This window comes from Pseudonaja textilis, chromosome 3 (genome assembly GCF_049901715.1).
Source record: "Pseudonaja textilis isolate UNSWEBS1 chromosome 3, rPseTex1.2, whole genome shotgun sequence".
NCBI classification, from domain to species: Eukaryota; Metazoa; Chordata; class Lepidosauria; order Squamata; family Elapidae; genus Pseudonaja; species Pseudonaja textilis.
In genome coordinates, this window is record NC_141992.1 from 12,962,180 (window position 1) to 12,986,558 (window position 24,379).

Here is a 24,379-nt window from a genome sequence, read left to right on the forward strand (position 1 = left end):
TGGGCATAAGTCAAGGATTACCTTTAAGTAATTCAGATCTACATTTGGATGCTACTTCTGTGTATCAATCATCTCAGTCTATCCAGGGTGAAGCAGTACATAACTGCTTTTTCTTCTTCTTGCCATCTAGGCAACAATTTTGTGTCTACCACCAATTGATGGATCCTTTTCCATTCTGAAGTACTAATGGAGTTGACTGGCAGTTGTGCTTCTGCCTTTCCTATAGAAATATCATTTAAAAAACAAAAACAAAGAATGAACATCGTCCTGTCTGTTAGATTAAATTGGTACGGCTTCATTGATTTTGCTTAATCCTTGTTTGTTGGCTTGTTTTGACATGAGTGCAGCTGTAGCCATTTACTTCATTAGAGAGTGTTTGCTGGTAAACATCTTCCCCTGTAAAAGACTGAATGTTGTAGGAAGGAGAAGAGGTCTGATTAGCATTTTGTTATTCCTTTAACTTATTTTATATCCCCGGGAAGATCTGTGCTGCAGTTTCTGGAGTAATGCTGTTCCCAGTTTATTCCCTCTTACAATTACAGAAATGATAGAATTTTTGATTGCAAGGACCAGACTTACACATAGGGCTAATCAAAAGCCCCAATGTTAATTGAATCAAAGTGCATTTAGTTAATGCACCAAAATTAAGGGATGCATATTAAAAAGAAATGAAAGCCTTGCACGTTATTGCAAAACGTAAGGACCTGCAAAAAATATGCGTCAATTTAGTGTCTGAAGTTTGGAATCCACATTGCGTTTAGTGGACCTACCCTCCACAAACAGATTTGCTTCTAATGGAAGAGAATATATGCAGCTCAGGACTGGGCTGTGTGGGTTCCTGGTTTTTGGTTTGCTTAAGGTGTTTTGGGGGGCTTTCGTTGATTCGTGTCCTATGGTAATGTAAGAGAGGCCACAAACAGGATACATTTGCACTTAGGCAAACCTCCACCAAGAAATAACTATGCTTTCTGCATGAATGCCTATGATAGCATGCCCTGACTGCTGGTGTTGGATTCAAGCCTCCAATAACCTGCACAGCTGGATGGAAAATAGCTCAATGAAGCAGCTGAAAAATGATATGGCTAATGATCATGGATGCTCACCTCAGACTAACAAATGCCAGCACACCAGAGGTGGTATTGAGCAGGTTCTGACCACTTCTGGAGAACCAGTAGCGGAAATTTTGAATTGTTCAGAGAACCAGCAAATCCCACCTCTGACTGGCCCCGCCCCCATCTATGTTCTGCTTTCCGAGTCCCAGCTGATTGGCTGAGTCTTCTTTTGTTGCCCTGCACAGGACAACAGAGCTGGAAACCAGGTTTGTGAAGTGGGGAGGGAATGGGGATTTTGCAGTAACCTTCTCCCAGGAGTGGGGAGGAAATGGGGATTTTACAATATTCTTCCCCTGCCATGCCCATCAAGCCTCACCACACCCACCAAGCCATGCCCACAGAAGCGGTAGTAAAATATTTTGAATTTCACCACTGCAGCATACTAAACTGCAACACTTAGGGGCAGCTAGAACAAACCGTGACCCCAGAATACACAAAAATGCTGAAAACCATCATTAAGACTACATCTCTGAGACAAGCTGGGGGGAAAAAAGAAAACAAAATTCTAAAGTTCTCAACCTAAACTCAAGAACTAGAAAAAGGGATTGTTGATGTAAGCCAGTGATTTTCAAATGAGGCAACTTTGAGATATGCCGACATGATGGCTATGGAATTCTGGGAGTTGAAGTTCGCACAACATAGAAAGTTGCCACGTTTGACAAAATACTGATGCAGATTATGTTCAAACAATATACTACAGTGGCCTGCAAACCTATTTGAAGGATATATATAGTAAAAAAAAATGTATGGTAGGTTACACACCAGGCTAAGCAATTTGTTTATATAGTGCTTTTATTCAAGAGTTCAAAGCTAGATAATGTGTGTTCTTTTAAAAAAAAATTCACCACAATAATCTTATCACTGTACAAAGTCAACCATGAACTTCAGCAGCTGGAATGTTCAATGTCCCAAACCATAATCACTCCACCATTCTGATTCTTATCAACTTTAATACCGACTGATCTTAGAATGGTCATCTGAATCCATCTGCCATGGAGGGGCTGAAAAAGCTTGGTTGACTATCACAAACTTTCTTCCATGGTTTGGCAGCACAAAATAATGTCCTTCCTTCCTCTGATGTACTGATAGCATCTGAACTTCACCCAGTGCTGTCTGTTTGGCCAATGGGAAAAAGGCTAGTGAAGCATTGAGGTCTTCTCATGCCAAAAGTTTGTGGGATATCAATTCTTTCCTAGAGAAAATAGACAAGATATCTGCATTTCTATATGGGGGTTCCTGACTCAGTTTTTCTGTTTGTATGGGGCCAGCCACCATGTTCTTTGGCTTCCATTAATTCTTCCAAATGTAATTGCTTTCTGATATATGTCTGTGGTATGTCTGATGTTATGCGCTCCAGGAGTTATTTGTTAGTCACCTTTACTGTCCAAGGATTATCAAGAGCCTTCTCCAGTCCCATAGCTCAGAAAAGTTTATTTTTCTTCCTGTTTTGCTTTTTTAAGGTCCAGCTTTCACAACCATAGATAGCTATGGGGAACACAATAGAAAATCCCCTAGAAATGATCCCTAAGTCATTTCTAGAACCATTTTGGCCAAGAACTGCTGAAAATTACTACCTAATTACTAACACGCCCTACTTTAGGTCACATTTACTGACATGAAAAATGCTATAACAAGCCATTTTGCATCCTGCTGTGAATGAGGATCATTTTGATTTATACTTCCCTATCTTAATTATATGAATAAAATATAAATATCCTATCTGCCTTATGTCTGTTTGCCTATTAATCTATTAGATGCTCATGTGGGATTTTATGAGAGTCAAACAAGACACGATCTGAGAGATTTGTGATTCAATTTCAAGTCTTATTAAAGTTGTGTGCTGAAAGAAGGATTGAGTTTGATCTTGACCATGGCCTCCAGAAGGAGTCAATTCCTTCCTCCATACCATTTCTCTGATTTAACTCCCCACATTGTTCTGATATATGATGAGGGAAGTGATATATAGTATGACTAGCTTTCATTACCCCTCTGATGCCTAACATTTGTTTGGGAAATTGTTGATATCAGTTAAAAGAAATGATGAGGAACCCTTATCCCCCCAACCCATCAGCACAATGCTAATTGACTAGAGAGGCAGATGGTTGCTTAAATCTAAGAAAAAGATTTTAGAATGCCTTGATCATGGATCTCTCATATTGAATCCAGATTGGATTTTGTAGCTTGGTTGATTTGTTTTGACTTCTCTTATCAGTCTCCCCCACCCCCCATTACTCCAAACACAGAAACATGCTGAATAACGCCCATGGAACTGATGGCACTTCAGATACCTAACTAATTACTTCAACTACTTTAGATCTATGGCAAAGATAAATATTCTAGTAAATATTTTTGAATTTTAAGATGAGAGATGGAAGCGATAATGTGGAAATGGAGGGTCATATTACTAACACAGGGCATGACAGATTATTGCTGAGTATATCAAAAGCAAAGTCTTCTTAGGCTGAGTTGGACTCGAGGTGATTTTAGGGAAATGTGCTGTTTTGGCCCAAAACTGGTTGTCACTATTTTTTTTTCTACATCCCAATCTATGACTTTGAAGGTTTCCCTTCCAAATATTAAATAAGTCCAACCCTGTTTTGCTTTCTGTGATTGGCCAAGGTTGGTTAAGCACAGCCATCTGCTGGAGTTATTGCTGGGTGTGAATAAATGATAATAATAAGCCATATTTACTACTAAAGCCAGAGGATATCTTATTCATGCAACTTTCTGTAGGAGATGACCAGGCTGAGACTGAGGGAGGGGTCAAATGCATCATCAGTCATGAGTTCTTTCATGCCCACAAGGGATTCCCACCTTGAATTCCGTCTACTCTTATCTCCTACAAATTTACTTTAGCTGTTAGTAATTCAGATTTTTGTAGTGAGCTAAACTTACAATAAATCCTTATACTCATTTCAACTGACTGGATTTCCTGATTTTCCAGGCACTTGACATTTTCTTTTCTAAGGCATGCTCCAAGATGTGAAGCAAAAAAAAAAATCACTGCAGAACCCATTTACAAAAATGTCAGTTTGGGATCATCTGATTAAATCAGCAAACCTGAAATACAAGCGTGACCTATACTTATTGTTGAGAAGATTAAGAGACAGTTTAACTTTAGCAGCTACACAAGAAAATGCACACATTAAGATAAAATATGAATATAAACACATTCAAGAATGAAACAGTGCACCAAGACAAATATTTAGTTTTCACCCTTTTTCTCAGTGAGGGAATCTTAGGTCTAGCCATGTTGGTGCAGTGGTTAGAATGCAGTACTGCAAGCTACTTCTGCTGACTGCCAGCTGCCAGCAGTTTGGCAGTTCGATTCTCACCAGTTTAAGGTTGACTCAGCCTTCCTTCCGAGGTCAGTAAAATGAGGACCCAGATTGTCGGGGGCAATATGTTACTCTGTAAACTGCTTAGAGAGGGCTGTAAAGCACTACAAAGTGGTATATCAGTCTAAGTGTTATTGCTGTCTAGAATGGTGTACAAAATCTGAACAATTTCCACATAGTTTTGACCCATGGGGCCAAATTATTAAAACATTAATGGTTATTAACTGAATGTGATTAATTAATATATTAGTTTAAAGACAAATGTCAGTGAAAAAGACTTCACTGCTTATTCCTATTCTTAATAGTTGCAAATTAGCAGAAGAAGAAAAATGTTAGGGTAAAGATTTGGTCTGGAATTAAGAGCATCCTTGAGTACATTTAAGGTCTTTCATTGCAGTCATATGCACAAGTTATGTGGTGGCCTAGAGGTGGAGCGCTTGCCTCACAACCAGGAGGCTGTGAGTTCGATCCTAGGTAGAGGTAGATATTTCTCTCTCTGGGCACAATGAGAATACATCTGCTGAACAAAACTCCGCATGCAGTCATACCCATCATCTTTTCAAAATTAATTTTTATTGTTAAAATGATGAAATACAAAACAATCAGTCTCCATTAAATGGTGATGGTAAGAGGAAAAAACAACTAAATATATTATTGTGAATAAATGAACTAAACTAACATAAGATAAATCCAGTTAACAAAAAAGAAAAGATCCATACAAGTATAAATATGTCTATGGAATTCAATCACTGAACTTATTGTTAAATCTGGTGATATCAACCATCTAGACCTTTTTAATCCATATTACAAGATTTTCCTAGCTGGAAAATGAAATAAATGGGTTTAATTTCCTTTTTGTTTATCTCAAAATATTCTTTTTTTAAAAAAAATAAAGTTTTTCATTTTTATTTTTATATACATATCAATCAGTGGTGGGATTCAAAAAATTTTTTACTACTGGTTCTGTGGGCGTGGCTTGGTGGGCATACCTGAGGAAGGATACTGTAAAATCTCCAGTCAGAGATAGAATTTGCCGGTCCTCAAAATTTCCACTACTGGTTCTCCAGAACTGGTCAGAACCTGCTGAATACCACCTCTGATATCAATGTGTGAACAATATGACCCCTGGGTGTTTTACATTTTAATACAATTACAATAATACTTAATATCTTTAACTTTAATAAACTTATATACTTCTAATATTCCTACCTAAATTTATTATTTCCAAAATTCTCATTGTTTGATTTTCAATATTTCAGTATCTTATTTGCATACCAATCCTTATATTCAGATATCTTCCTTTTACATCCAGTAGCATGATAACGATCATGTTAGCTATTTTTTTACAATCTTATTTCATTTTAACAGTAATACACATCCTTATATTCCATTATAGTCTTCTATTCATTTATGTATTCAATATTTCATTGTATTAGTTCTTTTATGCTAATCTTCATGTTATTCGAATATACTTCATATCACCCTCATCCAAATTCTAGTTTCCTTTCTTTTTCTTACATCATCTTATTATTAAGGCAATGTATTCCATTATTTTCCCTCTCTCCAATTCCATCTCAGTTCTAACTTTCAGTTATGCCACTACAATTCCCAAGAATATTCCCTAATAGGTTTTTTTAAAATATAAAGTTAATATAAGTTTTTTAAAATATTTGATATCTCAAAATATTCTTATCCGTCAGTTTAATCTACCTTGGGGTGGAGTGTGGTGTCTAGACAAGACTTGAGTGTTGTCTTTCTGTCTGTCTGCTTGTCTTTCTTTTTTTCTTTGCATTGATTTGATGTGATTTGTCTGCCACCCATCTTGTCTAGGGGTGACTCTGGGCAGCTTACACACATTAAAAACTGGTGAACTTTAAAATAAGAAACACAATAAAATACAATAAAGTAGTAACAATGGTACATTGGAAGACCTGCAAGAGATACCATTTGCCTACAAGCAAGAACCGGTGGGACCATAAAATAGAGAAAGTCATAGGAAATGAAGAAACCAAAGGGCTCTGGGACTTTAGAATTCAAACAGATAGACGCCTGCCACATAACACTCCAGATTTAACAATTGTCAATAAGAAAGACCCCAAAAAATGTCTGGATGTTAAACGTGGCAGTACTTGGAGACAGCATAATAGAAGAAAAAGAATTGGAGAAGATAACAAAATACAAAGTCCTGCAAATAAAAATAAAACAATTGTGGCAAAAGCAAGCAAAGATAGTGGGTGCAATCTCAAAACAACTGGAGCATCACTTGAATACCATTGGCATTGACAAGACCACCATCAGTCAATTGCAAATGGCATCTTTACCTGGAACAGCTTACATCCTGTGTCAATATATGTAATCATCAAACGCTTACATGTGCTTGTCCCAGATCCTTTGAAAGGACTCAATTGTTGAGTCTGTGGGTTGTGTTTGTTTGATATTTTGGTTTTGTAATCAATAAAGTTTGTTTAAAAAAAAAAAAGGAAGGAAGGACTCAATTGATAGACAAAAATGCCAAATCTAGTCTGAATATCTGTCTGACCATAATTTATAATTAAAAGATGGGGAAGAAGAGGGCAGAAAGCACACGGGGAGAAGTGGGGCCATTTGTAATCCTGTAGCCAATAGGAGTATAGCGGCGTACTTCTGCTCTGGGCCCAGGCCAACTGACAGAGCTAGATTGTGAGATCCTTACAGATGGTTAGGAGAAGATATGTGAATCTCACTGAGGGACTACCATGTTCTGAAGTGGAGGAGTGTTGTATATTACCATAACAATCATCATCATAATCATCTCCTTTTAATGACCCCATAATCACTTGCGTGGTGGAGTCTGGGCAACTGAATGGAGCTGAGTATTTACTGGCTGGATGCCTTTCCTGTCACCAATACGGAATTTTATTCAGCAGATATATTCTCATTGTGCCCTGAGTGAAATATCTACCTCCACCTAGGATAGAACTCACAGCCTTCTGATTGTGAGGCAAGAGCTCCACCTCTAGGTCACTTATGATTACCCTAACAATTGTAGGGTAAATATTGAAATGGAATTATTTCTTTTAAAAGTATCTGCCCCATAGGTTTCCCAAAAGCTTTTCAAAACTTTCCCCAAACCAAGGAAATTCTTCTAAAGCATAATTTTAACCAGCGTGACTTGAGATTCATGTAAATTATTTTAAACCACTAAAATGTGGCTCAGATTGACAAAAACTTTGATTTAGAGCCTAGCTACACTGTTTTAAAAAAAAAAAAAACAGTTCCATTTTGTCTGTCAGCTATCTTTTCTCTGAAAATCCCACAATATTTTAGTTCTCCCTGGAAGCTCATAAATACAACTCTGTCCCTGTCCCAAAAGAACACAGCTTCTGTATACTTATGATTTATTATTCTATACTTAGTAGTATTACTTTTCTTGCTTTTAATCTATTTTTTCCTTTCCTTGCTATTGTTGCTTCTTTCCTTTTATTTAGATGTGGCCTAAGAGGATATAAATGAATTCTTCTCATTTAAAATGCAGTAAACAAGATAAGAAGAGAAAATCAACATTTCTTCAGCTTTCCTTACACATAATGAAAGACAAGTATGCCTCACAGAATGGTACAGTTTGTTATGTGGAAAAATAAATCTATATGAACTCATATGAGATCACTTCGGTAAGATGACTTTCCAGAATTTTATTATTCTCATAATTCACCTGTCAATCTCTCTCTCTCTCTCTCTCTCTCTCTCTCACACACACACACACACACACACACACACACACAGGTGAAGTAGTGTGGAAGAAAGTACTGGATGGAAAACAGAATTTGAAAATACTGTATATTACTCAGAATATAACTGATGTTTCTTAGTAATGCACTTAAGCTGCAATGAAGCCAGTTTTGATTGGCCATCTAGAGTAGTTTCTCAATGGGAAAAAGCATTCTTTGGTGGAACAGGATACTGTGGGGAGTGGCCGACTTTCTTTTAATGGATATTTTTTAAAGATGGATGGGTAATTGGCAGGAATGGGATAGAGCTGGGTTTTTACCTTGAATAGGATGTTGAAGTAAATGATCTCCAAGTTCTTTTTTCAGCTTTACATTCTAGGTTTTTAAATGGTTGTGTCGATTCCTTCCACTGTTCCTGACTTAGCCTCCAATGAACTGTGAGTATACTACTCGATTATGTAATTACATTATGGCAATTGAAATCAATTTTAACAAGACACATTTTGAAACCCAAGGCTGAAGCAGGTGACAAGGATGAGTTTTTCCTAGGAGGAGTCAAGTTTGTTATCCACTTGTTCTGATACTCTATTCAACCCAGAATCAGAGATATTGAAGCACAAGCGGAAAGCATTGTTCAACATCATCCTAAGCTTAATATAATAGAAAAGCAAGTGGAGAATTAAGCCCTAGTTTCTGCTGTTGTTGTTCGGTCATTAGGTTGTTTATGATATTTTGTGACTCCATGAACTATAGAATGCCAGATCCCTGTCCTCCATTGTTTCCTGGAATCTGCCCAAATTCATGTTCGCTGCATCGATGACATTATCTAACCATCTCATCCTCTGCTGTCCCCTTCTGCTTTTTGCCTTTCCTCTTTCCCAGCATTAGGGTCTTTCCAAGGAGGCCTCTCTTCTCATTAGGGGGTCAAAATACCTGGGGTTCAGCTTCAGTATTGGACCTTCCAAAGAACAGTCAGGGTTGATTTCGACTGATTTGATGAAGAGCTTACTTTTCTAAAAAAAAAATATATATATTATTTTATTATTTATCAAATGTTGAGTCCATCTGACTCCTTGACAACTCTAGACAGCTTACAAATCAAAAGAATACAAACACAAATAATACAAACACGAATACAGACAAATACAGAGAACACAGTAGGTTGGAAGAGTTTGGCACTAACTATAAAGCCCAAGTTATGAGCATGCAGAAAATGTTCTAGTTCAACTTAAAAACACCAACTGTAAATTAACTAGAAGAGCCAGTTTGGTGTTGCGTTCAAAGGCCCCAGGCTAGAAATCAGGAGACTTGAGTTCTACTCCTGCCTTAGGAATGAAGCAGCTCAATCATCTTGAGCCAGTTATTCTCTCAGTCCTAGGAAGAAAATAAACCATTTCTGAAAATCTTGCCAAGAAGTCGACGTAGACTTGAAGGCACAAAACAGATAAACAAATGAATAAATGAATAAACCAACTGTAACTTAAAGAGGTTCCAAGGATTAGCGGGACAGCCAGACCTTTTAACAATTTCTTAAATGTCACAAATCTTCTTTTGCTATATTCATAGACATCTCTGGTTGCTTCCATTACCTGCTATCTAAGTAGCAAGGTGAACTTATAATCATGATGGAAAGTTTCTAAGAGCAGCTTTGTCCGACAATATAAGTGGTCTTGAATTATGATTCAGAGTTTGAGTACATGTGCCATAGTCTTTAGAAATATTTCCTTATAATGTCTATTTTGTGTGCCTCTATCATAGTGTGGCCTTGAAAAAGGAAAAAAAAAAGGTCCATAGGCATTCTACGGGAACTGCGTAGAATTCATATTCATTTTTTGTGGACATGCCAAGACGGAAAAAAAAACAAAAAACAGATTTATGGGAAACTCATTAGAAAAACAGGTTATAACTCTAGTGATTCATTCCAGCTCATAATTAACAGCCTTATCTAAAAAACTACAGTGTGCACAACAAAATAAACTAAGCTTTGTGGGGATGAGAGCATTGAGTGGAGCTTAGCACTAATCATGTTCATTATTAGGAGAGATGCTTGAGTTGTTAGTATATTTTGAATGCTCTGGTGTCATTCTTCCCTTTCAGTTTTTCTCCATCTCAGAAACTTGTGGTTTTGTTCAATTTGATGATGAAGACAGAGGGATCCATGTAACCATCACAGCTTCAACTAGGCCAGGGTTGTCCAATTCAAGGTCCATGGGACAGATCCAGTCCACGGGGTGCTTAAATATGGCCTGCGGGAATGGCCTGAAAATATCAAAGGACCAACCTGTGGTGCCTTGTTTTTGACCTGAATGGCCTCCTGCAGCACTCTGCTGGCCAAAAAGGGCCACATGGAGGGATCCCGAGGCCCCAGCATGGTCCATTTTCAGTCTCCCTGGCACCCAGCAGCACTCTGCTGGGCAAAAACAGCCCATTTTTGGCCAGCAGAGTGCTGCTAGAGGCTGGGGAGGCCAAAAACGGGCCATGCTGGGGCCTCGGGATCCCTTCACGTGGCCCTTTTTGGCGAGCAGAGTGCTGCAGGAGGCCATTCAGGTCAAAAATGGGGCATGCCCCATTTTGGCCAGCAGGGTGCTGCAGGAGGTGTCTGTCCCATCTCATCCTTGCTCCCCCTACTCTCTGAGGAGGAGAACTACAATGCTGATCCAGCCCTCGAAGGAATTCAGTTTGACTCCCCTGGCCTAGGTGATTAAAACTGCTTTTTAAACTTCTTTCCTTCCAACAATCCTTCAAAACCTATTCAGAAGGACAGGGGTACACCTTACTCCACCCTCCATTTTGAAGAGAGGGACCATCCGTGCAGAAGAACTTGCAAGATAAATGAAGTAAGTGTAAAGTCTCTTCTGAGTCAAACCTAGCTGCTGGTGACATGTCGTTGCAGCTTTCTTGGCCACAGTTTGAAGCACAGAAGCCAGTCATTAGGAGAGATGAAGTTTCAGAATTTCATTTTACTGGTAAGATGTATGTTTGTTGTAATGACGAGGCAGTCGAGTTATTTGATCATGAACAACTGAATCATGATGATCTTTATTGGAGTCTAGGCTTGCTTTTATACACATTTTTAATTATCCTCCATCATTGGTTAACTTTGGTTACTGCTTAACTTTCATTACTGTTTAGCACAGTAATTAATACAATTAATTATCTCTAGTTAAAGTCTAACATATGTTTACTTCCTCTCTCTAATCCTCCTTTAGATTAGTGACTTTGTTGGCCTGAGTTGTATTTGCTTGGAAACATTCTTTATCTGAGGTTTGCCATCCGAGATTGAAACATTCCTGCAATTACAACTCTACATATGTTGGCTAGAAAGTACAGGTAGTCTGTCAGGACTCAGTGGTGGGATTCAAACATTTTTTACTACCAGTTTCTGTGGGTGTGGTGGGCATGGCATGGGGAAAGATACTGTAAAATCCCCATTCCCTCCCCACCCCGCTAACCTGCTTTCCAGCTCCGTCCTCCTGTGCAGGGCAACAAAAGAAGACCCAGCCGATCAGCTGGGACTCGGGAGACAGAGAAGAGATGGGGGCGGGGCCAGTCAGAGGCGGTATTGGCTGGTTCTCTGAACTACTCAGGATTTCTGCTACCAATTCTCCAGAACTGGTCAGACCCTACTGAATACCACCTCTGTCAGGACTGCCATTCTTTTTGCTCCAGCTTTGTTTCATTAGATGTCAGTCTGCCGTAAACTACGGGGGGAGGGAGCTGGGGGAAAGTCAATGTGATCATCTTTTGAAACCTTCTGATAAGCAAGAAGCCAGATTCACTCAACCAACGTATTACTAACTTAATAACTGCAATGAATCCCTTAACAACTGTGGCAAGAAAAAAAATGGGGCAAATTGTCTCACTTACCAAAAGAAATGTTGGGCTCAATTGTGGTCATAAGTTGAGGACAACCTGTACTATCATTGATTCCAATGTGACTTTGACTTTCTTCTACTTTGGGGTTTTCTCCACGGGTGGGATTCTACCAGTTCATACCTATTCACGAGAACCGGTTGTTAACATTCTAAGCAGTTCGGAGAACCGGTTGTTAGAAGAAATTACTGGTCTAATCCTGTAATCCTGTAAGGAAGGAAACATTCTGGTGTTGCTTACAGAAACTGCCTCTCTGTTAACCCTTATTACATTCTTGGCAGGACTAGACTTACTGTCTCAGGAATGTCTCTGGAGTATTTTTCCCTTCCTTTGCTATAACTTTGCTTGTGTGGAGGGACCATTCAAAATTACAATGGCACTGAAAAAAGTAACCTATGACCATTTTTCACACTTACAACTATTGCAGCATCCCCACAATCATGAGAGGCCAGGGGAGGAGATGCATGCCTCGATGTGAATGATATTGAGTTGGTTACACCCACAGTCACATGACCAAGCCACGCCCACCACCTAAGCCACACCACAGAACCGGTTGTTAAAAAATTTGAATCCCACCCCTGGTTTTCTCCAGAGGATCCTGAATTGGTTATCTGCTCCACTTCTTCTGACTTCATCTAAGCCAGTAATTTTGCACTTGAATGTCCCGAATCTAAGATGGTTAAATAAATAAATAAATAACATGTTTGGATGTCACCCTGAACAAAACTGAGGAAAATCATGGGGTATATCGAGGAATATACTCGTGTTGGCGAACCTATGGAACATATGCTGGATGTGGCACGCTGAGCCACTTCTGCCGGCACGTGAGAACTTGTCTGGAAGAGCCCCCAATGCACATGCACACACACCACCACCATCTGACAGCTTATTGTTGGGTATCTGGCGTGCAAGTGCAGGGATGGGGGTGTGCAGGGGACACCTGTTCATGCGCAGATGCGCAGCATGCACAGGGGTTGTGCGCGCATGCACAGAGATGTGCGACACACAGGGAATCATCTGCGCATACGCAGATGCATGGCATGCGGCAGGGGTGATTGTGTGCGCATGCGCAGACACGCAGTGTGCGGTGGGGGAATCACCGGCACATGTGCAGGGTGTATGTGTGGGACCAGCATGCATTGTCTTCTTGGTGCTGGAATGTGAGCATGCATGCAGTTATTGGCATGGGAGCTGAAAAAGGTTAGCCACCACTGCAATATACAGTATAATGATAAGCTTCAAGTCCCAGCATACTCAGAGGAAAATATATCAGGAAGTATTACATGCCCTGGTTATTTCAGAACACATAACAGCGTATGCATCTATTTAAAGCAAGTAAAATGCAGGCCCATTTCATGGTGAAATTAGAGCCATTTCTTCCTTCCAGGGAGAACAGCCTTATTATTGACAATGTGAAATTGGCTCTCATCTCATGTTTGCAAAACAAACAAACAAACAAACAAACAAGCAAACCATACATCATTGGAATTATGAACCTAGTGACAATTCCAGGGAGTGTGAAATTGCACCAAAGGAAAGATCCAGAATTCACCTTGCAACAAAATAAAATAATCAGGAGGGAAAAGAAAGGGAAGCTTTTGAACACGTCTGGCTGAGAAAAGCTCACAAAATAAAAAGGGTTTTTTAAAAAAATTAAAACACAAGCTTTTCTTTGAACAGAGCCAATAAGGAGTAGCCCGAAGCCACCAAATTCTATAGCAGTAGCAAATAGTGTAATATGTTTATTATTATTGTGCTTAGATCAGCTAGTAGCTTTCCCATTTCTCCCTCTCAAACTGCAGTCTATTTCACATAGGTGATGAAAAATAATCATGGTTATTCTTATCCAGTTCCACTCCGAAGCATTCAACAAACTTCATTGCTAATTCCATTTTTATATGGTTTCATACGCATAAACTAGCTAATAGCATTTTTTAAAATGAAGATGTCATGTGAAAAATTTACAGCATCTATCTAAGAGTTTATTTATAAGTGGAGAGACATGAACTCTAATTAGGATTGAGGATTTGGGAAGGGGGAGCTTCCATTAGTGTTTTTTAATGTGCATTTCCAATTTGCTTACCTGGACTTCTTTCCTAAAAGCAAATTAAGTGAAATATCTTTCTAGTCAAGCTTGGCTCTTGGTGATTACGTGGCCATAACATTTTGGGCAATCAGAGGGAAATGAATTGCCACTGTCATTCTCTGGGGAGTTGTTCCAGATTTCTAATTTAGCCCACAACTCTGGGATCTCCTCATGGTCTCCCATCTAAGAAAATATGGCTCTGCCTATTTTATTTTATTTTATTTTCTAGATCAAAGTTATTAACAGGAGACCCTTTAACTGTAGCTCGGACTAGTCAAGCTGCCTCTTGGTCAGTTGGTGGCCTAACACCACAGAGGGCAAATTACTGTAATATTTATTATTAGTTATTGATTATGTCAATCAATTACTGTATTGTATCACAAGAGGACATCCATGTCTTTCAATGTTCCCAAAATGCTACCGTGTTTCTCACAAAATAAGGCTTTTGACCCCCCGAAAAAACGGATAGGCTGTCTTTTGGGGGATGGCTTAATTCCCCCCCTTACATTCTCGGGTGGGTGGGCAGCGACAGCTTGGATGTTGACCTCGGCATTGATGGGGCAATTCGTATCAGGAGACCTTCCGCCACTGTTGCTTTCCGTTCTCCCTTGTTGCTGCAGCGTTTAGAGCAACACCGTGGCATTGCTCTAAACGCCGCAGCAGCAAGGTAGAAGGGAAAGCAACCGTGGAGGAAGACCTCCTGATACGAAGTGCCCCACCAACGCCAAACTCAACGCAGGCAGCACCATATCCGGGTATGCAACAAAACAACTTCCTAACGGCAAGCCCCCCCGCCATTCCCCCCCATTTCGCATGTTTAATATAAGCCTTAATTTGGGGGAGGGGCTTAATTTGATTTTATGCTGATAAACCATGCTGGGCCTTCCTATTGGTGGAGGCCATATTGTTGGAGAAACACGGTAGCAGGATTGTGGATCTACAAATCTCAGTTGTGTAATGGTATGGGGGAATGGCCTTGGGAGACAGGAGGGAGAGCAGTAGTCTACCTGCTGGTCTGATGAATGAAATCTGAATCTGAAGGGAGGATGGAGTCGGGGGAAACACCTCACAAAGGATCGTTCTTAGTTTTCTGGAAAGTAAAAGCAAAGAGGGGTAAAAGTGCTTTGAAACTTACATGATTCTGGTATTGGAACCTTTCAATAGAGGTAGCATTAGCACTCACAATTGATGATCCTTTTCTAGACTACCTCAAAGGGCTGAGCCTGACACGAATCTTGCAAGCCTGAAAATATCTCTCCCCTCTCTTACTTTTCTCTCCCACAAACTAGGGAGGGTCTCTTCTGAGATGCTATCTTCACTCCTACCGCTCCTTCAGTCTCAGATTTCATTTGTCAGACCATACTATTATCCTTCTCATCTTTTCTACTACCTTCTCCTACTGGTATCTTATAATTATACTAGCTCAATACCTGTGCTTCACCACGAAACTATCTGGTCGGGCTTAGTTTTGGGGGAGGAAAATAAGGAGGTGGGGAAATTCTGCCTCTGACTACCAGCATCCATTGGTATTCATCTGGCTGGCATCCTGTCAGTGTGTGAGAGAGTTGGGGGCTTTTGGAAACTGAAGCAGTATTTCCTGTGTGAACAAGAAGGAGACAGCAAGGAGCCTGGGCGTGGCTTAGCTCAACTGTTCCGTACTAAAGCTGGTTGCTGCTGTGAAACTGAAACTGAAATTCCTCTCCTCTGCTTTTGTTTTGCATTTGGAACAGATTTGTTTTCAGGTGAGGTGGGGGAGTAGAATTCCTTAGCATCAGAGCATGTTAATAATAATAATAATAATAATAATAATAATAATAATAATAATAATAATAATAATAATAATAATATAGGAAATACTAATGCTCTGAGGGTCATTTTGAAAAATCCTTTCTTAGTGAGCACCTAGAAGCCAAGAGGAACATACAGGCCAAATTTCAAGTTTGTAGGCTTTACGGTTCTGGAGATTTTGTGGTGATGCATGAGTGATATTTTTCTTTGTTGTTTGTATGTAAATTGAGAGCTTATGCACCAGAGAAAAATTTCTTGTGTGTCTAATCACATTCAACCAATAAAATATTCTCTTCTCTATTGGCAAAAGTTGGTAAAATGAGGACCCAGATTATTGGGAGCAATATGCTGACTCTGTAAACCACTTAGAGAGGACTGAAATGCACTATGAAGCAGTATATAAGTCTTAGTGCTATTGTGTTGCATTGCGTTGCATTGCGTTGCGTTGCGTTGCATTGCGTTGTGTTGCATTGTGTTCCGTCCCATCCCGTCCCATCCCATCCCATCCCATCCCATTCCATTCCATTCCATTCCATTCCATTCCATTCTATTCCATTCTATTCTATTCTATTCTATTCTATTCTATTCTATTCTATTCTATCCCCTTCAATACAGAAGAGATGCTTCCTGGTTCCCACCAAATGGCAATTTTGATAGAAGGGGCCCATAATATCTCCATCTGGTTGGATGTAATGATATAGGCAGAAACACTGAGGAGTGGTGATCCCTCAAATAACCTAGCCGCTTTGATTGAAGAACTTTATAGGTGACAATCAGGACTTTGAGTTGCACCCTGAGCCCCACTGGGAGCCCATGCAGTTCATAGAACAATACTGAGGTATAAGGGGACATGGTGGCTCTATGACTTAATGATGCTGCAACTTCACAACCAGTTGCACCATTTGGAATGTTAGGAAGGCTGTTTCCTTTTCCATACTTTATTTTACTTTATCTCTTACTAGAAATCCAGGAGACTTTTAAGCAAATCTTTTGCAAAACATTGAGAAATTGGAACGCTCGTACACCTCGCCTTGCATGTCAGCAGCTCTGCCAACACCAGGAAAGATCGATTTCAATTAACTAAATATAGAACTCTCACATATAACAGCTATAGAGATGTTGAGTAAGTGTGTGCATGTGGGTGGATGAGTAGGTGGATGAATGGGCGTGATTCTTCATGCACACCTACTTGTCAGAGCTTGGCAGGTAAGCAGGGGTGGGCCTCTTGGTTAAATATATAGATAGAAAATTATAGGGAAAGCCAGGATATGGGTTAGATGGATATTGATGATGTGTCTTCACATTGAAAGAACTGTAGAAAGCAAGAGTTGAAGGGGACTTTAGAGATCACCCAAACCAACCCTTGACTGAGCTGAGGAATCTATGGCATTCTTGAGAGATTGTCATCCTGCCTCTGTTTCAACACCTCAAGCAAAAGTGAATTCGGCTAGCTAATCTAGCACTGACCATGTTACCTAGTTTGGGCAATGAAACATATGCAAGAAAACAATCAAGCTCAGAGAACACCTAGGGTTCCTCATTTCAACCCTGAGCTATACATATTCTCCTTTAAAAGAGAATTCATCACCAAAGAAAACCAACTGTGGTCAATACAACCACAAGATGCATGCTTGAAGCCACCCAAAATCAAGCTTGTCTGGAAGTTGGCTTGGCCTTGTATATTCTACATTTTGAGACACATCTCCGCAAGCCACACAAGGCTGTATCATTAGAATGGGAGACGTGTTGGCTGTTTCATACATTTTTCTTTTTCACCTGCACACAATAGGTCCAGTTATTCCATTTCTCTGCCAGGCATCAGATTCGACCCAGGACCATATCATTCATTTTTGCTATTGTGTAGGCCTTGTTTGGCACAAGTATCTCTCTTGGAAGTAGTGCTGTAATTGCCACTTTTGGCCAGGAGTAGAAGTGGGAATGTGACAGTTACTTGAGGTAGTCTATCACAGCTGCCTGGAAAGTCGTGTTATTTTTAATGGGCTTTGCACGGCTTGAATCCTCAAGCTGATTATATACTCTGTACTGTACGAGGGAGATAACTGGAACGGCTTCCAAATTCTAATTGGGAAAAACTCAGCCTAACTTCTATTCTTCCCAAGAATGCATGATTAGGATTCATTATTAGAGTCAATAGGAATGCTTTAAAAATTATTGAATATGGGTTAATCTTGGTTACACTTAAAACTCCACCTGTTCATTTCTCACTCTCGTGCTCCCTTGTTCGAAGGAAGGAGCCCTGGTTATATTAGTTTTGGTTTCAATGCAGTAGCTAATCCTACGGTATTCAGTTTTGTCTTTTGAATATGCAATTGGCTTTGGAACGGCTCCCATTACTCAGACGATCAGTGCAAACTTTGGGGAAGCTGAATATTGTTTCTTGCAATGTCTTCATTGCTTGGCAAAGAAAGGAGGTGGGGGCAGCATGACAAATCGAAGAGGTGGACTCCCACTGGGAGAAAGCCAGGCACTGCCAACTAGCTCAGACGCACAGAGCAGGGCGTGGAAAGATTTAAAAGGCTGCAAGGCGAAAATGCTGATTCCGGGCACTGCTGAGAACCGATATGGCAATGTGCTGAATTCAAGATTTAATGACCCTGAAAAGAAAGCTTCTTACTGCTACAGCTCACAGCAGTGGGGACAGCCAGCAGGGGTAGTCCTAGGCCAGGCTATTATGGAAATGATTCTTTTCCCTTACTAATTTCACCATTGTTGCAAATGCAAAAAAGATTTGCATGCCTATGAGATTTCAGGCCTGCGTTCAACTCCACAGTCCTAGGCTACTTACGATTTGAATACTCAGGAGGCAGAGGTGATATTCAGCAGGTTCTGACCAGTTCTGGAGAAACGGCAGTGGAAAATTTGAGTAGTTTGGAGAACCAGTAAATACCACCTCTGACTGGCCCCGCCCCCATCTCTTCTCTGCCTCCTGAGTCCCAGCTGATTGGTTGGGTCTTCTTTTGTTGCCCTGCACAGGAGAACGGAGTTGGAAAGCAGGTTAGTGGGGTGAGGACGGAATGAGGATTTTACAGTATCCTTTTTCTGCCACACTCAAACCATGCCGACCAAGCCAAGCCACACCCACCAAGCCACACCCACAGAACTGGTGGTAAACATTTTTCAATCCCACCACTGTCAGGAGGGTAGAGGGAGGGGAATGCCTAGTTATATCTGCATTTTCCCCCCTTTCTATTCCCCTAGCTTCATATGAGACTTGAAAGCCGGTTTTCCTTCAAGTTCAGCACTTTGCAAAATTCTCCACTGTAGATCTAAGCTTGAATGAAAATTAGTTCTGAAATGTTCAACATAGGCTGGAGAGTGGTACACACAGTGATGCCTGTAGTTAAAAATAAAATGCTTTTATAAAGTGTATTTTCTGGAAAATAAACACCCACATAAATATAACTGTTCATGGAGTGTTGGAATACCCATAATTTCTGGAAGCAAGTCATTCAACTAATGAATTGTTCTACAGTAACTGTCAGGAAATTTCTTAGTTCTAGTCTGGTTCTCTGCTTGATTAGTTTCCAGTGTTGGAGGATTCCAATTTCTGGAAGCAAGTTGTTCCAATGATTTTAGATTGCTTCTCTCCTTGATTAGTTTCCACTCATTGCTTCTTGTCCTGCCTTGAGGTGCTTTGGAGAATAGCTTGACTCCCTCTTCTTTCTGGCAGCCCCTGAGATATTGGAACACTGCTATCATGTCTCCGCTAGTTCTTCTTCTCATTAAACTAGACATACCCAGTTCCTGCAATCATTCTTTGCATGTTTTGTCTTCAGTCTCCTAATCATCTTTGTTGCTCTTCTCTGCATTCTTTCTGGAGTCTCAACATCTTTTTTATATTGTGGTGATCAAAACTGGATGCAGTATTCCAACTGTGCTCTTACCAAGATACAGAAATCGAATATATGATATACGGAGAGAAATAAGAGGCTTCCTTAGGATGGGGTCCAAAATGTCAAAATGACAGCTATGAATATGTGATCAATGCTTGACACACGCACCCTTTTTTTAAAAAAACTTGCATTGAATGTTAAAAAAAGAGCAACACTTTTCATACTCTATATAAATGACCTCTGTGATCATATCAAGAGCAATTGCGTTCTTTTTGCTGATGATGTAAAGCTATTCAACACCACAGACAATACTGCTACCCTTCAAAAAGATCTTTCTATGTATCAGAATGGTCAAATAAATGGCAACTTCAAATCTCAACAAATAAATGCTCTGTCCTATATATTGGCAAAAAATAAATAAATCAGAAAATAAAATACAGGCTGAATAGTCAAGACCTTGTTGATAATCTGTCAAGGATCTTGGATCTTGGAGTACTTATCTCTAATGATCTAAGTGCTAGAGCCCACTATAACTACATAGCCAAAAAGGCGTTAAGAGTTGTTAACCTAATCCCACGTAGCTTTTTCTCTGGTAATATCTACTAACTAGAGCATACAAAACATTTGCTAGACCAATACTCGAATACAGCTCATCAGTCTGGAACCCACATTACATATCTGATATTAGCATAGTTGAGAAAGTCCAGAAATATTTCACAAGAAGAGTTCTCCACTCCTCTACTCATTGCAGAATACCTTATGCCACCAGACTCAAAATTCTAAACCTAGAAAATCTAGAACTACGCCGCCTTTGGTCTGAACTAAGTATAGTATATAAAATCATACATTGCAATGTCCTACCTGTCAATGAATACTTCAGCTTCAACCACAACAACACAAGAGCGAACAATAGATACAAACTCAAGGTTAACCGCACCAAACTTGATTGCAGGAAATACTTGACAGCTTTAAGACTTGTGGACTTCCACTCCCAGAATTCCTCAGCTAACATGACTGGAGGAGGAATTCTGGGAGTTGAAGTCCATAAGTCTTAAAGCTGTCAAGTTTGAAGACCCCTACCTGATACCATCTTGGACAAATGGTGCCCAACCTGTTCTTGTAAACCTCCAGTGATGGGAGCACCCACAGCTCCAAGAGGCAAGCTGTTCCATTGATTAATTGTTCTCACTGTTAAGAAATTCCTCCTTATTTTGAGGTTGGATCTTCCTCTGATGAGCTTCCAACTACTGCTTCTTATCCCACCCTCTGGTGATTTGGAGAATAAAGATGATCTCTGCCTTGTGACAGCCTTCACATATTGGAAAACTACTATCAAGTCTCTCCCAAGCCTTCTCTTAGGTAGGCTAAAGATACTTATTTCCCTTAGCCATTCATAATACGATTTAGCCTCCAGACTCCTTATCATCTTTTTAGTCTTCTCTGTACTTTTTCTAGGATCTCAGCATCAAAATCAAGTTTCACATCTTCAGTTCCCCTCTGGGCTAATCACAATATTTGTCCAGAGGAGACAACCTCATAGTAAATCTTCTATCCCTTTCATTATCTTCTCTTGAATATCCCTCTGCTGCTATGAACTCCACTCACCCTGCAGGCATGTGATTCAGCAGTTGTCCTATACAAAGGATCTCTTGCAGCAGAATTTCTCTCTCTTTCTTCCTCTGATCAAAAAAACCCTCCTGAGACAGTTCTTTTGCCAAGACATTGGATTTGGAGTTGTAACCTTTTGTTCAAATGATCATGATAAGAAGAGAATGGCTTGTGGGCTAGGTGGGAGAGGATTTCTTCCAAGTGATGGAAATTTGAGAATTTTTGTGGAGTTAAAAAATTACATTTTTCTCTTTTTAAGGAGGTATAATAGTAGGGGATCTAGAGGCTAAACCATCTAAAGAACAGTTGCTGGTGTTAGGTATAACATAGGTCACCTAACGTAGTTTGGGTAAAATAATATATATAAGCTATGATTGTTAGTTTAAGTGTGTGTCACTTTAAAAACTGCAAAGCATGTAATTTTGGGTGTGGTGTGAAACCACCATAAGAGGGAGCAAGACTACCTGATTGATTGCTGGCAATTACTGACAATTACTGGATTGGATTACATTGATGGTTTGTTAGCTTTCCCCTACTGAAGAGTTGCTGAAGGAAGAGAGGAGTTTTTTTGAGTTCTTCATATCTCTCTACTGCGAGGAGATATATCACCGGACTGATATTTGTAAGTTTACTGACCTCTCTTTTTCGACACTGGAATTTGCAACTGAATAATCCCTGGATGGACTGAACTAAGTGAATGATATATGGACTGTTTTGACTATGCTTTAACTCTTGCTGGAATAAAACTATTTAATTAGCACTGTGCCTCTGTTTACTGAGTGTAAGCTACAAACAACGTTTATCTCACGTATTTTGCCTGCCTGCCTGCCTGCCCTGCAGATCTTGCTAGGGTGTATCCCTAACAGCTGGAACTGGGTATTTCTAGTTTAATGAAAAGAAAGACCAGGGGTGACATTACAGCAATGTTCCAAAATCTAAGGGGATGCCACCAAGAAGAGGGAGTCAACTTATTCTCTAAAGCACTTGAAGGCAGGACAAGAAGCAATGGATGGAAACAAATCAAGGAGAGAAGCAACCTTAATAATAAGGAGGAATTTCCTGACAGTAAGAACAATTAACTAGTGGAATAATTTGCCTCCAGAAGTTGTGGATTCTCCAACACTGGAAGTTTTTTTTAAAATTATTTGTATTGGACTTTTCCTTTTCACATATCTCTATCACATCATAAACAGTACTGTGACATTTTTTATACATTTACATTTCCTAACCAATACAATCTGTACATTCTATTTCTATACCTTCTACATTATTGTATACACTTTCTTTTCTTATTTCTATTGTCTATCCTATCGTACCATTTCTCCCTTATTGCATAATATTCAGAGCAGGGGTGGGATTGAAATTTTTTAACAACTGGTTCTGTGGGCGTGACTAGGTGGGCGTGACCAGGTGGGTGTGGCCATGTGACTGGGTGGGTGTGGCTTCTTCTTTTTTGGCAGCACCCCTCTCCCCCATTATTTTTTTGGCTCCTGGGCCCCAGGGAAGCCTCCTGGTTGGGGCATTTTTGCTCCCAGAAGGCAAAAAATGGAGCCTGGTGCTGCGCCCGCCCCACGCTCTGTTTTGGAGCCTCCTGGGTCTCAGGGAAGCCTCCTTGGGGGCATTTTTGCTCCCAGGAAGCTTCCCTGGGGCCCAGGAAGGCAAAAATGCAGCTCGGGGTTGGCACAGCTCCCCCCACACTACTCCTCATGCCCCTTTTTGCCTCCTGGGCCTCAGGGAAGCCTTCTGGGTGAAGCAATAAGACAGCAAGGGGATCCTGGAACAGCTGATCATTGGAACAGCTGACCGTCAGGAGAGGGAAAAAAGAAATACCTTAAGGAGTGACTGGGTGAGGGACAATGCAGTCAGCGATGTCGGGCATGCACACGATGTTGCACATGTGCAATAAGGACGGATTAGGAGAGGAAGGGCAGGTGGAGAGGGGCGGGGCCAGCCAGGGACATGATTTGCCAGTTCTCTGAACTGTACAGAATTGTAACAACCGGTTCTGTAGAACTGGTCCGAACAGGGAGAATCCCACCCCTGATTCAGAGTCTACTTTTCCTTTCAATTCTCTAGTCAATTTATCCATTTCCACACACCCATTTTTTTTTTAATTACTAAGCCTTTGGATGGTATGCAATCTTTCTTCCAACACTGTGCAAAGGCAATCCTTGCTGCTGTTAATACACGTAACACTTTATCCTTCTATTGTATTTCCTTTTAATTATCCCTAGAAGAACACTGGAAGCTTTTAAGAAGAGATTGGATAACCATTTGTCTGAAGTGGTGTGGCGTATCCTGCCTAAGCGGGGGGTTGGACTAGAAGACCTCCAAGGTCCCTTCCAACCCTGTTATTCTATTCTATTCTATTTTGCCGTTTCTCTAATTCTATATTACATCCAAAGTTTTTTGCCCTCTGTATAAGGTTTCCTGCTTGAACAGTGGGTTGTATTAGAAGACCTCCAAGCCCCTCCCAACTTTTTTATATTCTTTTTAAAATAAAGTTTTATTAATTTTCTACTATTATATTTAATTAGTGCCTAATAAACATCATGTTGTCTGGGTTATTTTGTTTGCTTAGCAATACAAATTATATTGCCATTGATAAAATTAATTTCATGTTTGGTAGCATTCTGTATCTCCTTTCTGTTTGATCTTCAGTGTAATTGAAGATCAAATTGGATGTAATTGGATCTTCTGTCCATTTCTGCACAGTCCAATATCTTCTTAATCGCCTCTTCATCTAGTGGTATTTCTTCATTTTTCCAATGCTGAGCATATACAATCCTCGCTGCTGTTAATAACATGTAATATTAAATATACAAGAAATATCAATATATCAAATAGACAAGAAAGTTAAACATTTGGGAATATACTTAACCGCAAGATTTTTTTAAAGAATTTTTTTTAAAATTCTTTGACTCTGTTAGTACATCCTTGGTAGAATTTAGTTTTGATGGGAGAAGTTGTATAGTTAGACAACATGTCGTAGAATGATTTGAGACGATGCAAG